At 40.9% G+C, this 14860-nt stretch overlaps 1 protein-coding gene across 3 annotated transcripts in view; it reads left to right on the top strand.

Moving 5' to 3' along the window:
* The window catches only part of TRPC7 (transient receptor potential cation channel subfamily C member 7), a 349786-nt gene that overhangs the window by 213382 nt on the left and 121544 nt on the right, over nucleotides 1-14860 (top strand). Inside the window, exon 1 of one of the 3 annotated variants that reach the window (XM_039486617.1) lies at nucleotides 1068-1155. The exons of the other annotated variants lie outside the window; for them this stretch is intronic. The gene's annotated coding sequence lies outside the window, so the exon portion shown is untranslated. Of the gene's footprint in view, nucleotides 1-1067; nucleotides 1156-14860 lie in introns of those variants that run through there. 3 annotated transcript variants of the gene reach the window in all.

Raw genomic sequence — 14860 nt, forward strand, 5'->3', positions numbered from 1 at the left:
TCAAAGACCGGCCCAATGCTTATCCTGCAGGTACCTCATCGACCCACTAGCTATGTGATCACTTCCAATTTAGCCCAACATTAGCAGCACTGTCAGGCTTTTTCAAATCTGCACACACAGCTTTGTCCTGCCTTGAAAGTCTCTTGGGCATCCATAAAGAGCTTGAGTGGGTTGGTGCTTCAGCTGTTCTGATGAATTGCTGAGCCACTGCATCTTAACTGTGGTCGAATAGATGCATTTGCCACACAATGCTTTTGCCCACCTTCATATGTTTTCAGTGTTTAAGAACAAGATTGGGAGCCAGGGATAAGCAAATCTGAGCAGCATGCACAGCATGATACTGTATTGTGGGTTCCTTTTGTAGGTTTCATATTAGCCGTCACAAAAAAAAGGGGGGGGGTCTGGGATGAAAGTAATTGGGATAAAAGGAGTAAGGATCACATTGAACAACTGGCATGTGTAGGCACGTTGACTTCTGTGCGATCTTTTTGAAAGCCCTTCCTATGTGTTACAGCCTAAATGTAGCTGTACCACCAGTAACATCTGCCTTATTTCCAATTACGTGCATCGCTATTCAGCTGGTACACACAGCAAAACTTACAGGATCTTGGATAGTGTTTTCTCCTCTCAGACCATGTATGAGTTATCCACTTACCCTTCCTCTATGACACTGTGGGTGTGAAACAGCCTTTTAGAGGAAGGAGTTCCTAAGGGAAAATCTTTGCTTTTGCAAGAGGTCACATATTAGTGGATGCTTTTGGACACTGAAACTGCCTGAAAACTCTTGCTCTGCTGTTAGTGCTTTTCTGACACGTTTCCAATATTGCCTAGGGGTCAGTTCTGAAGGCTGCTGGCTTCTCTCTTTAACCCCTGCCCGATTTGAGAATTTAGTGTGTTGTGTCTTTGCCGTCTTTTGTAGTGGTTGGTCTGAAACATGCTCACCTGTAACACATTGTTGTATATATCATATTGTAAAAGCACCTTGCTGGTTTGGGGCCTATGGGGTTAGAGGATGCTCACCAGACTGCTTATCACCTGGCAGGATCAAGTCCCTGATGCTCCCATACTTCTAGAGAGATCTTTGGTATCATCTACAGATAATGGAATGCTCTAGCATACGGCTTAATGGGATCAGACAGCTTAAATCACAGTAAGGTGACGATGAATATGTTTGGAATAATAAATGACTCTTGAACTGCAAGATGCATCTAGCATGAGTCATGGGATGGACTACTGCTCTCTCTATTTATACTTTCAGTTCATTCTGTTATCTTTAACAACACAATGTTTGGAAATATGTCAAGATCTGATTTTAAGAAATCAATCTGCTTTCTTTTATTTAAACTTTCACCTTTCTTCTCATCTGACTCCCTATCTGACCAGTAAAGTAATAATCATAAATAACAATTATTTAAACATAAAGGGTACATGAAATTTGAAATGAAAAAGAGGAAAAACAAAGAAAGGGAATTAACAAGGAAAACCATGGTGAAAATGGTATAAGATGGCAAAGCACAGCTCTTTAAAGACTGTGTAAATGTTACAGGAAGCGAGGGACTGCAGTGAATTTGCCACTGTCGATACCCATTGCATATTTTTATTTTACTGCAAATATTAATGTTATGATAATATAGTGACACGGCCTTTAACCTCAAAATTAACTTTCCAAATCTGTAGCTTTATGTAAATTCATATGAATCTATCTTGTTAAATTTCACATTTCCATATCGGCAATAATGTTGTCATTTCCTTAGTTTTAGGTTAGATATCCATTTGTTTTCTTGCCATCCGTTCTACTTTAAAAACGCACCTCAGCTATGTTATATCTTCATTGAATGGATGGTGGGTTGGCACAGTAATGCACCAGCCACTGACTCCCTGATTTGATCTGGCAACGCTGTTGCACAGCGAGGTAATTGTAGCTAGAGGAATAGTCAAAAAAGGGACAGAACCCCCAATAAATAATCACAGGGCTGGTCTTCACTAGGGTGGGGGGGAATCGATCTAAGATACGCAACTTCAGCTATGTGAATAGCGTAGCTGAAGTCGAAGTATCTTAGATCGATTTACCTCTCGTACTCACAGCGTGGGATCAACGTCCGCGGCTCCCCCTGTCGACTCCGCTACCGCTGTTTGCACTGGTGGAGTTCCAGAGTCGACAGGAGCGCTTTCGGGGATTGATATATCGCGTCTAGATGAGACGCGTCTAGATCAATCCCCGAGAAATCGATCACTACCCGCCGATATGGCGGGTAGTCTAGACGTACCCACAGAGGACAAGATTTTGATCTCACCTGAATAAGGGCAGCAGGAAGTCCCACAAAACCTTAGAGATGTTGTTTAGCATTTCAAATAACACTGGCTTTTAAAACAGAAAAATGGCCATACTGGTCAGACCAATGATCCCTCTAGCCCAGTGTCCCGTCTTCTGGCACTGGCCAGTGCCAGATTCTTCTGTGGGAATGAACAGAACAGGACAATTATCAAGTGATCCATCCGATCGTCCAGTCCCAGCTTCTGGCAGTCAGAGGTTTAGGGACACCCAAAGCATGGGGTTGCATCTCTCACCATCTTGGCTAATAGCCATTGATGGACCTATCCTCCATGAACTTATCTAATTCTTTGAACCCAGTTATACTTTTGGATAAAAAGGTGTAAATAAAATATATTGGGCCAGTTTCTTGGCCCCAGCTGCTTTGCTTCAGGTGCACCAAGGAGCTGGAAAGTTGCCCTCAGCTGAGCTGCCCTCTGTTAGCTGAGAATTCCCCTGAAAAACAGGAATCCTTGAGTAGTGTAGAGACAGTATAGCCGACCCTATGCTGTCTGCTCCCCAATGGGTGAAAAATGGCCATAGGAGGTAGGGTAGAACACATGATTTTCCACCTGATTCTCAGCCAGTGCAGGGTCATAATGGGAATTCTGTAGCAGGGTAACATGGAACAGCTCCTTAGCCTGTTTTATCGACACTGGCTCAAGTCTGTGGGAGTTAAAAGGTGGCTTAAAGCACCCTGATCACTCCAGCAGCGCTGAGAACTGAGGATCTGGCTTGCTATTCTTAAGATTAAGATTTATGCCCAACTCTATAGCATCATAAATGTACACAGTGTATTATACATGTTCAATTCTTTCTTTATTTTTTTTCTGGTGAAATACATGTTTGGAAAGTCAAAGTGAATTATTATTTTCAGAATTGGAATCAGAGCTTAAAAAATAGTGCCTCCCTGATTGTAATATAACAGCAGACTCATAACACAGCAGTGACAGGAGGCAGTCCCTGGAGCCTGGCTTTTTGTTCATTTCAGTAAAACTCTTAGTATTGCCAATGGCAGAGGCAATAAAATATTGAAGATACAGTATCAGCAAATCTGAGAAATGGAAATACCCAGCAAAAGAAGAGAGGGTTTAAAATATGTTTGCTCTTTTCCCTGTGCTTTGAAGTTCAAGTCTGCTTTGACACAGTTCTTTCTGGGTAACAACATTTACATTTTGCAAAAAGACTATTCCTGACCCATATTTTATTTTTCAGGCAGGAGCAATTTGGAAATGGTAAATGTTATTGGAACAGCAGGGGTCCATACTGAAGGTGTTTAATTTCTGATTTCTGTCATTTCTACAGTGATTGAGGATTGAAGGCTGCTGGAACGTGCATATGTCTTTTCTATGCAATTTGCAGTGGATATTGTCTTTGTAGCATTCATTAAAATGAAACACTTCTAGGTAACCATTAGAGCTGGCTGAAAATTTTTGAATGGAATGTTGATTTATTGAAATTGAATCATTCTGCGGGAATGTGTTCATTTTTTGATGAAATCCAGTTTGGGGAAAAAACTGAAATGAAGTGCTTTGGAAGGTTTTGATTTTTCAATTTGAAACCACTTTTCATTTAGAATTTTATTTTATATTATAACTAAAATACAGTCGAATTCAAAATGAAACATTTTGAGTTTATCTAAATGATGTTTCTCTTGATGGAACCAAAGGCTGCGTTTGTTTTGTGTTTTTTTGAAAATTTCATTTCACAGGAAATTTAATATTTTATTGGTGTTCTTTCTGATTCAGCTTGAATGAACACAGATTTTGAAATCATAGAATTTCCTGCGAAATAGAAATTCTTGTGCTCACACATTTCTAGTAATGTCGTGAGGGAGGGGCTGTAACGGGCAGTTTGACCTAGTGGTTGAAGCCAGGGGGGTGGAGTCTGTTGGAAGTCACACCAAAGGTCAAAGCCAGAGTTGGAAGCCAGAAGTCACATCCAGGGTCCAGCTGGAGTCAGTAACTGGAGTAGGGTGAGGAAGCAGGAACCAGGCAAAAGAGGAAGAACTAAGAACAAAGAACCAGATGGGGTAATAGAAGCAAGGAGCAGCAATTAGGTGAAGAGGCAAGAACGTGATTTGAGGGGTCTGGTCACTGCAGCCTAGTAATTAGCTGCTCAGAAAAGGTGTGGGACAGGAACAGAGAACTTTATAACTGTTGGTGTCCAATCAACAGTCTGCTGCTAGTGATGTGGCCCTGCTGAGTCAGCAAGTGTAGCCTGTGGTGGTGGGGCATTAGCCGCTGTTCCCCCAGCTGACCCTGCAGTGTGGTGATACAGAGGACAAGGGTCTCATTTGACAGGACTGGGTTTGAAACCAGTGGTGCCTGATGAGTAATCACCTTGCCTGTATCACCAGAATCCTGCTACAAGAGCTGTTTTGTCTTTGTATGATATATTTTGCTAACTGCTCAGCTTTTCCTCCGTGTCTAGAGCTCCAGATATTGGGTGAAATGCTGACCTTACTGAAGTTAATGAGGCCAGGGTTACACTATTTTTATGAAAAGTCACAAAATAGCATAAAAATCCAAAATCTTACCCATGCCAATAATTTATTTTAAAGATATTGATTTCAGGATGTTTATTTTTCATTATTGCTATGAAGAAGTCCTATAAAATTAGTACAAAATTATAACCTTCCTATGGTTTTCTTGATCTAGTCTACACAACTTACTAGATAATTATCTTTCTCTATAGAATACTATAGGGCAGTTAAAATAAAACCAGAGGATCTGATTCACTATTAAAATCTGTTGGTTTTTATAATAATTTGATAGGACCTTATTCAATGTTTATACATCTTATTGGTTATATTCACTTAGAATTTAATAGGACTTGTCCATTGGCATAATAAATAGCAAGGGCTGGGATTTACAGAAGTGTCTAGGAGAATTTAAGTACCCACAACCCACTGAAGCTCAATAGAAGGTGTATGCCTGACTCCTTTGGGTCCTTTGAAACTCCCAGTCATAGTCTCCAGAATGTGTTTCTTCTCTTCTGAACCAGTACCAGATAGAAATGGGTTTTAGTCACAAAGTTCGGGTGCAGACTTGGATCCAAATCTGAATGTCCCAGATGCTCAGGTTATTTTTATGAGACGGACCCAAGTTACGCAGTTGAGATCTAGATCCATCCTTCTGCCAACTCTGGGGTGTTGTCATGTACAGTTCCAGTTGTGGCATGTCCTTAGTATTGAGCAATTTGAAAATGAGGGAATCTGTGAGGCAGATAAAGAAGAAAACTCTTCCTCCAGCGTCCCATGAATCAAGCTTGGAAGTTGAGCTTGACAAATTTACACTGGAAATAAGATGTACGTTGTGAACAGTGAGAATAATTAACCATTGGAACAGGAACAGTTGTGATGGATTCTCCATCACTGGTACTTTTAAAATTAATATTGGATGTTTATATGCTGTAGTTCAGAGGATTTATTTTGGGGAAGTCTGTGGATTGTGTAATGCAGGAGGACATACTAGATGATCACAGTGGTCCCTTCTGGCCTTAGAATCTCTGAATCCCATCTAGTCTAGGATCCTGCTATAATCAGTATAAAACCATTGACATTTTATATGGTTTTGTTTACTTGTCTCCTGTGCCTGCCTACTGTTCAGCTTCCAAAAAAAGCTCATATTCATTGGGAGGGGCAAAAAACGCTCCAAAACCCAGCTTGATCCAGCAAGCTCAGCTATCAAAGGCAATGTCTTCCTACAGCTACAATATTCCCACAAAGGTTTAGGGATTGCACATTTTGTAATGATTTGTCCAATACTCAAAAGTGCTTCATTACTTTTTTGGTGCCTCATTGAGATATTTATCACTGACCTCCTACAGCTGATACATTTTCACATTGCAAAGGTAGTTTTTCTAGGGCAGGGTTTTGATTTCCGAAGCTTACGCTGCTCTTGCTGAAACTTCTTGCTAATATGCTAACTTTTCAATGGAGTAGCTTGTGAATAAAATTGATAGTGGCTCTGAAAAGCATCCAGAGCTATGTTTCTCGGCATTAGATGTAATTCAGGTATTGTGTATTTAGCAGAATATTTTTAAAGGAATTCTGAATATATTGCATAAGAAAGATATCAGTTTGAGAACCCAGGAGGCTGAAGTCCTATATTTACACTGGGACAGGTCCATCACAGGCATGGACACTACTGGATGGTTACTCAATAATGACCCAGTCCTGGAAGGATGCTGAGCACCCTTAAATCCCATTGACTTTAAAGTGAGTTAAGGGTGAGCAGCATTGTTACAGTAACCAACTGTATGCTCACTACTCTTCTGAGAGTGGACCCAATCACTTGGTCCCACATGCTTCCAAGCCAACTGGCTCTGGGTAGAATCTAGTCACTGTCTGTAGCTCTGGAACTCGAAAGCACACATTCAGGCGCAGATATCTTGTCTGATGCCCTTTCTTGGAATGTGGGAGACCACAGTTCAGACTCCCTAGACCCTGGAACCAGTACCTCTGAACTGCTAAGCTCTCGTGCTTCCTCAGAGCTTCTCCAAGGCTGGGGTCACTCTGGATTTCCTCATTTAACCCCATCAGAGACAAGGAACACTGGCTTAGCAAAGGAATTTCTTAACCACATTGACGTCACTCTTAAAATACTTGAGTTACAGACCTCTAAAAGTGACAAAAGTCCTGAGACATCCCGCCACCAGTTTGAGCTCATCCCTCTTAGGAGTCTGAGGTTTATCAGAGTTTCAGGCTGGGCAGAGTCCATCCTGCCCTCTCTCTCCTGCAAGTCCTTTTTACATGAGAAGATCAGCCCCCTGCAAACAGCAGAACCCTGCTCTTGAACAGGCCTCTTTCTCTGTGCCATGTGCTCAGATAGAGAAGCTCTGGATCCACCAGGCCTGCTTGCCTCTCCAACTCCCCCACCTGCAGCCCCTGTGTACAAAGACCATTGGTCCATGGGGGTGGACCAGTCACTGAGAGTCATTCAGAGCTCCAGATTGTGCTCACAAGGAGCTTTCAATGAGGTATCAAATACCTTTCCTGGGCAGGGCAGCTGCCTGGCACACAGTTACAAAAGGCTGCCCTTTTGCAAGATTTGTGCAGACTCAACGCCAATATTTCAAAAACAACACAACACAGAGTTCATCGTTTGGTACTGTCATGTCCCACTCTGCCACAAGCACTTCTTGGAGGCATTCTGCATCTTCCAGATTTGGGCCCTTTTACCCCAATTCATCAAAACACTTAACCACATGCTCAAATGTAAGCCCATGCTTAAAGAAGAGCATATATTTAAATATTCTGCCGAACTGGGAACTCACTAAGTAAATGTGTTTCCTCTGAATAAGTATGGAAACATATCCCAGCAAGATGTTAGGTGTTGGCCCTTCGGGGGGAGGGATAGCTCAGTGGTTTGAGCATTGGCCTGCTAAACCTAGGGTTGTCAGTTCAGTCCTTAAGGGGGCCATTTGGGGCAAAAATCTGTCTGGGAATTGGTCCTGCTTTGAGCAGGGGGTTGGACTAGATGATTTCCTGAGGTCCCTTCCAACCCTGATATTCTATGATAAAACCAAGATCTTCAGAGAAGGGCAACTACAATGATTAGGGGTTTGGAACAGGTCCCATATGAGGAGAGATTAAAGAGGCTAGGACTTTTCAGCTTGGAAAAGAGGACACTAAGGAGGGATATGATAGAGATATATAAAATCATGAGTGGTGTGGAGAAAGTGAATAAGGAAAAGTTATTTACTTGTTCCCATAATATAAGAACTAGGGGCCACCAAATGAAATTAATGGGCAGCAGGTTTAAAACAAATAAAAGGAAGTTCTTCTTCACACAGCATACAGTCAACCTGTGGAAATCCTTGCCTGAGGAGGTTGTGAAGGGTAGGACTATAACAGGGTTTAAAAGAGAACTAGATAAATTTATGGAGGTTCAGTAATGGCTATTAGCCAAGATGGGTAAGGATGGTGTCCCTAACCTCTGTTTGTCAGAGGGTGGAGATGGATGGCAGGAGAGAGATCACTTGATCATTACCTGTAGGTTCACTCCCTCTGGAGCACCTGGCATTGGTCACTGTCAGTAGACAGGATACTGGACTGGATGGACCTTTGGTCTGACCCAGTATGGCCGTTCTTATGTTCTTATCTTCACCCCTTTTGACCATTAAAGATCTGATATCACTTTTCATAACAAGTAAGGATGTTGATGCCAAGTGCCTAGCAAAATCCCAATTCAGATAATGAATTACCTGAAAATTCTCTGTCCCTGATCCAGCTGAATACAGTACAATTTGTCCTAAGTTTGTGTTTTGTACAGGGTTATATTGCTCCTAAGTAGTAGTCTTGTTTTTATTAGTTGCACAGCTGCAGGATGTCCATAGTACATGAAATGATATTTATCTATCCCAACCCATGCCTCCCTCAAACATGTGTCATGGGTTTTAATTAATGTTTGCAAAGCGTTTTGAGATCTCAGTTGAAAAGCACAAGGTAGAGGTGCAAAATTGTATTAAGTCATAGGATTTTATTATCATTAGTTTAATCAAGGATTTCTAAAAAAGATCAGTTTATGGCAGCTGCAATGGTGCTGGGTTCCCACATTCACTAATATTACGGGGCAGGAGACCATTACAGTGCTGCTGTCTGTTTTTGTGGGGCACAAGAGGGTGCTAGCACTGCCCACTACAATGAGCACCTCAGAGGGGATTGTCCACACCTTTTGCCCCCGTCCTTCCCTGGAGGCTACACCTTGACATGGTGGGAAGTTTTGCATGTTCCAATGACCCCAAGAGCTATGCCGGTGAGAGTTTTAACTGCTGGTAAGGCCACCCAAACTGGATATGTCAGAAGGTAAGGACCAGAGTAAAAGCAGCCCACTGGTTCTCTGGTTTGGGGGATTGAGTGATAGGCCAACAACCTATCCTCGTAAAGAAGTGAAGTTAGAAATGCAACAAGACAGCTATTCCAGAAAACAACACAATAGACAGAGATGATGGAGCTTTGATTGTGCCCTAAGTGAAGTCTGATGGTCCAGGAAGGATTCAGATCCAGAGGTCTCCTGTGCTCTAGCTGGTTCCAGTGGCCCAGAACCAGGGGAGCAGCAAGGTACATCTTTTCAAAAGTTTTAGTGAGAGCTACATTAGTAAAGACGGCTCCCTGCCCATGACCTGACAGGAACGGGTGGGGAGAAGGCAGGGTCATTGCTCCACTTCTGCCATCACTGATCAGCAAAGCTGTCCATCTTGGTGGGGAGCACATACTTCACCCTTCTAAAAAGCTTTGCAAATGGGGTGCTGCCTGTGAACAGCTCTGGGAGGCAATGTACATTCTTGAGGCATGGCATTTTCCCAGTACTTAGCCTTCTGCTGAGACAGTGTGGGTCTACACCACAACATGGAACGGTAATTAACTCTTACTATGTGGCCCACAGGGTTAGAGTAGTCAGTGTCTTCTCCACTCCAGCAAAATCAACTCCTACTCTAGCCAAAATTCCTTGTTCCTGCATCTCCTGCCATATGTTTAAAGATGGACATTATAGATCATGTTTCCTTAATTTCTCCTTCATATGCAGCCTCTGTATGTCTGTGCTTGCTCATTCCTTCAAATGATCGCACAATGACTTTATAAGTCCACATAGAAATATATGGTCAATCCATTGCATATGCAAGACCTTGGTGAACTAGTCACAGTGATCAATTTATTCATTGCATTTATCCATTCACTTTCTGCCCTAAGTTGTGTATGACCAGATCACCTCTTCCACAGAGTTGTTCATCTTGCAAAATTGCATGTGATCAAAATGTGATAAAAATTCTGCCTATGGATTGCTCCCTAGCTATTTGCTTTGAATATTTTTTTATTTTGATTCCATAGGTCAGATGACATATTTTTGTTCTCTGATGATCAGAGTGCAAGTACTAGAACTATTTGTGTGTATGTCTGATTTCTCATGAATAGGAATGAAAAATGTTAGCTTTCCACAAGGCATTTGAATGTCTTAGGGAGCAGTCCTGCCAGTAAACTTGTTCATTAGAGTATTTCTAGAAAAGAGACCCCTAAAATCCAATGAATGTGTGTGGATACTATTTGTAGTAGTCATTCAATCATGTACAGTTTTGCAGCCTATGAAGTTCTTTTTCCATAATATTCATTTTCCTACCCTGAGGAAGATTTGAATGTATCAGAGACAAGATCTTGGATGAACTACAGTTTGGGAAAAGTAATTTTCCCTCCAATTTGTAGCAATTCCACTAGAGTGTATTTATACAAAGGAGCAAGATGATGAATAAAATATTTTAAAAAATCAAAAAGGTCTGAGAGAAACAAACTCGTAGAACAAATACGTTATTTGACCTGGACCAAGCAACAATTCTGCAAACAGAAGACTCAGATCTTGTAATTGCACCTCCATTTTTACTCATTCCTTATGCAGGCCATTGACTTAAATTTTGCCAGAGTAAAGATTTAAGTATAATGCAATGGGCCAAATCCGGAGGAGGCGGTTCTAGTAGAAGTAATATTTAACTGAGATTTGGATAATTCAGGGGACCTCAGTGGAGATGTTAATATGGGTCAGCTTGGCAAGAAGGGGAGATATGGTGCAGCTTTTAAATATAATTAAAGTGAAATCCAAAAGGAGGAGGTGTTATGGGGAAATATGGCTGCAGACTTTTCAGAAAAGCATATTTTGGAAGAATGCAGGAAGTGTTGCATAAAATCAGATTAGAAAAAGCAATGGAGGGAAAGGATGCAGAAGAGAAATGGGAAGTGTTCAAAGCTAAATTAATTTGTGCCCAAGAGTAATAGTGGCCATCTGGCAATACATACAGAATCTGTACACTGGGAGAAGGGAAACAACTGTTTGGATGCAAAAAGAAAGTGCGAAAATCAAAAGTGAGGAATAACTATATACAGGATAAGGACAATCAGAGGGGCTCTGGGAAGGTGACAATAAAATGAAGTACAGTAAAGCTGAATGAAGTATGAAGAAGAAAGGAAAGAGTTGTACTAAGACGAGGTTAATATGACAATTGGAAGCACGTGCAGAGTGAGAGCTCATTGGGAGAGAGCATGGCCTCTAAAGAACAGCACAGGTCATTTGTTGCATTTAAACATGAGACATTGCCAAACATCAGGGCCAAATCACCACCTCCTTTGGTAAAATATGAGAGGGGGAAAATTCCCTATAAGGAGGCAGGGTTTGGTTCCCCAGCCTCACTGACATGGAAATGAGCTGTGATTCTGACCAAGAGGATCCCTATGTACCTGCACAGATTTTGGGGGATTGGCAAGGGCCCAGTTGAAAACATTTTATTGCAACCATTTTCCAACAGAAAATGCTGGTTTGACAAAACCGATCCTTTATTAAATCACTTTTGAATGGAAAGTTTCATTTCAAAACTATTCTTTTGTTTAGCAATTCACTTTTTTGTATAAAAATATTAAATAAATTTTAAAATGGTAGAAATCAATATGAAGTATTTTGACTGTATCAAAATGAAATGTTTTGATTGACCCAAAATAAAAAAAATCTGAATTTAATTTCACAAACAATTTCAAAATGTTGGCATTTTGTCCCAGTTTGGGATGAAAATATTCAATATCTTTTTTTTTTCCATGATGGAAAATCCATTTCTAACTAACTCTAGAGGCCAGTGCTATCCATGCTTAGGGCCTGCGACTCCATGCCAACTCCATCCTCCCGGCAGCCTCTGTCTTCTACTCCCTGAAGATTCCAAGACTGTGGACTGCCCCATGGAGTCCTAAAAATGAGAGAGTGCCTCAGAGGTAGTTGGTTCCCTTCCCCAAAGGAGAGGGACATCCATGCCTTGGGGGCATAATATGGCACTCTTTAATTAGCTTTGTAGGAGGGATGGTAAACCAAGACAGGGCAAGCAGCATGAAAAACATGAAAGGAAATTAGCATCCTCTGAAGACAAAAAATTGGCATGCCTTAAGCATCAGCTGAGATCAATCTAGAATTGTGAAGAAAATGACAAAAGATGTGTGCATGAGCTATACTGACAGAAGTGATGGAAATGCTACTTCCATAAGATGAAACATAGTGGAACATCTCTAGGTAAAACAAAACGGTGAAAATACCAGTTTTTGCAGGCAAAGTGAAAACTGGCAGTTCCCCAAAGCCCTAGTTAGGAGACATCCTGTTACTAGAAATTAATGAAGTATCTTTGAAATATCCTGTGCAATGCTTGTCAGCTTGAAAATTCTGTTAGTAGGTCTAAGTCTTAGACATCTTGTAGAGTCTTTTTTCAACACCAGATCTTCAGGTAGGTCTGAAATACACAAGGTGCAATCAAATGGCTTAGACTTCCTTTACAATGGCCAGCCTCATCCTAGTCCTGCTTTCTTTGTTTATCATTCCCTCTGCACCATCAGAGTTCTATGTATGCCACCTCTTTTACTAAAGCCTGTAAGGACATAAGAATTTGAAGACATAGCCCAGGATCAACATGGTATAGGGGTGCTCTGATCTTTTCACTGACCATGCCCTTTCCCCCTAACTATGGCCGCTGCAGGAAAGGTTGTATAAACCCCTTCATCAGCCCTTCACCACTGCAGTGTCACCCTTGCTGTATGGTGATTTGACCTGGACAGTGTAGGAAAGTTTACTGTCAAAACCCTGTGGCAGTGCAGCGCAAAGCATCTGCATTATCCTGAGGATCTGGCCCTTAGGATGTAAGGGATTGATTTGATGGGACTTAAGCACATGCTTCATTTTAAGCATTGGCATAAAAGTGGTTTGTTGAATAGAGATGGACTTCACCCTATTCTTAAAGTTAAGTAGGTGCTTCATTTCTTCCTGAATTGGGGCCTGACAACATAACGAATTTTTGACTTTAATCTCTTATCTATTCGTAATGGTTTGCAAGGCTACAGCATTACAGTGGGAAAGAGAGCATCAATAAAATAACTGAGATGTACGCACACATTTTTAAAAACAGAGGATATAATCTCAGGACAGGTCTACACACGAAACTTATATTGGCATAGCTGCTTCTCTCAGGGGTGTGGAAAAATCCACACTTCTGAGAGACACGGCTGCATGGACCTAACCGCCAGAGTAGACAGCACTAGGTCAATGGAAGAATCCTTCTGTCGACCTAGCTACCACCTCTTGGGAAGGTTGATTACCTACAGCGATAGGAGAAATCTGTTACCATAGTGAGTGTCTACATTGAAGCATTACAGTGGTGCAGCTGAATGGCTGCAGCTGAGCCACTGTAGTATTTTAAACATAGGCGTAGCTTCAGGAAATGTCTCTCACAACAAAAGAGCTACACAGTGCTCACCATCATAAACTGAAGTTAACAAGAACTTCAAAGGAATCTAGGTACATAGTCAGAACCACCAAGAGATGTATAGAAATACCATTACCAATACTAGCAAGAGACACTATTAGAAGTCCTTATAAAAAGGAGTTGGGTTTGTCGTTTGAGGAAGAAGTGTTATGGAGTAAATCAGTTAAGTCTAAGAAAGGGATTGGATTTGCCTCTTTCCATTTTAAAGTTCAGAATGTATCATGAATTGCTTTCTCATGAACTTGGAAGTAAAGTGAATAAATGTTTTCTTGTTCTTTATTTTAACTTATATAGCTGGTATTGAATCCCTTGTTTAAAAAAAATCAACATCATTTATTTGTATTTTGGTCAAATGCTATATCCCCCCTTTACGCGGGACATAGAGAAATACTCCTTTGTTGACATGAAAGAATGGCTTTCCTTTTTTTTACATGAAGAATTTGTACAAAATCTGATTATCATATAAATTGCTTTCAAAATAAAAGTGGGTTAAAAGAAATAGCTTTTCAGACTAGCCCCTTTGCTCTTTGTGTCTTGTTAAATGAATCCATCACTCTGACTCTTCCCTACTGCTCTTCTAATTTAAGATGACCCCTTGCTTCTGGACCAAGTTCGTGCTGGTGGATAACAGACTGTGCTAGCCTTGATCAAGTTATTACAATATTGCTCACTGATGGCAGCAGTTGAAGAAACTACACTAAAGTGAAACACAAGTGGTATAAACACTTGGTAAGATCATTGAAGTGAATGGGACTGCTCTGAATACAGTGGTTGCAGGCCTGGGCATACAGAGAATAATGAAAAATGAATTTGATCTACTATATTGCTAAATGAGAGGACCCTTCTTTCAGATGGAATAATATTGTATCAGATTATACAGCCAATGGTGATTACTATTCATGAATAGGTTTGTAAGCTGTCATATCCAGTTGTTCCAGAGAATGGATAATTCATAGAACTGGCAAGGTAATATATTGTCTTTCATACTGGTTCAAAATGGGTCCATACCGGTAACAATTAAAAGTATTTACTGTAATTTCCCTCTGTACTCATTAATATGGGTTTTTGAATATTTAAAGAATGTATGAAGCACTATAGCAGGCCTACGTGCTTACACTTAGTCGTCTATAATAGTATGATTAGAACCGTTGGTTATATGATTCGTCACATTTATTGAATTGATGTCATTTCAGCTGCTTTTGATGTTTCAATTATTTGAAATTAATTCTGTGTGTATTTGAAGTAAGGGTTGAGTCAAGGTCACAAGTA

This window comes from Mauremys reevesii, linkage group 8 (assembly GCF_016161935.1).
Source record: "Mauremys reevesii isolate NIE-2019 linkage group 8, ASM1616193v1, whole genome shotgun sequence".
NCBI classification, from domain to species: domain Eukaryota; kingdom Metazoa; phylum Chordata; order Testudines; family Geoemydidae; genus Mauremys; species Mauremys reevesii.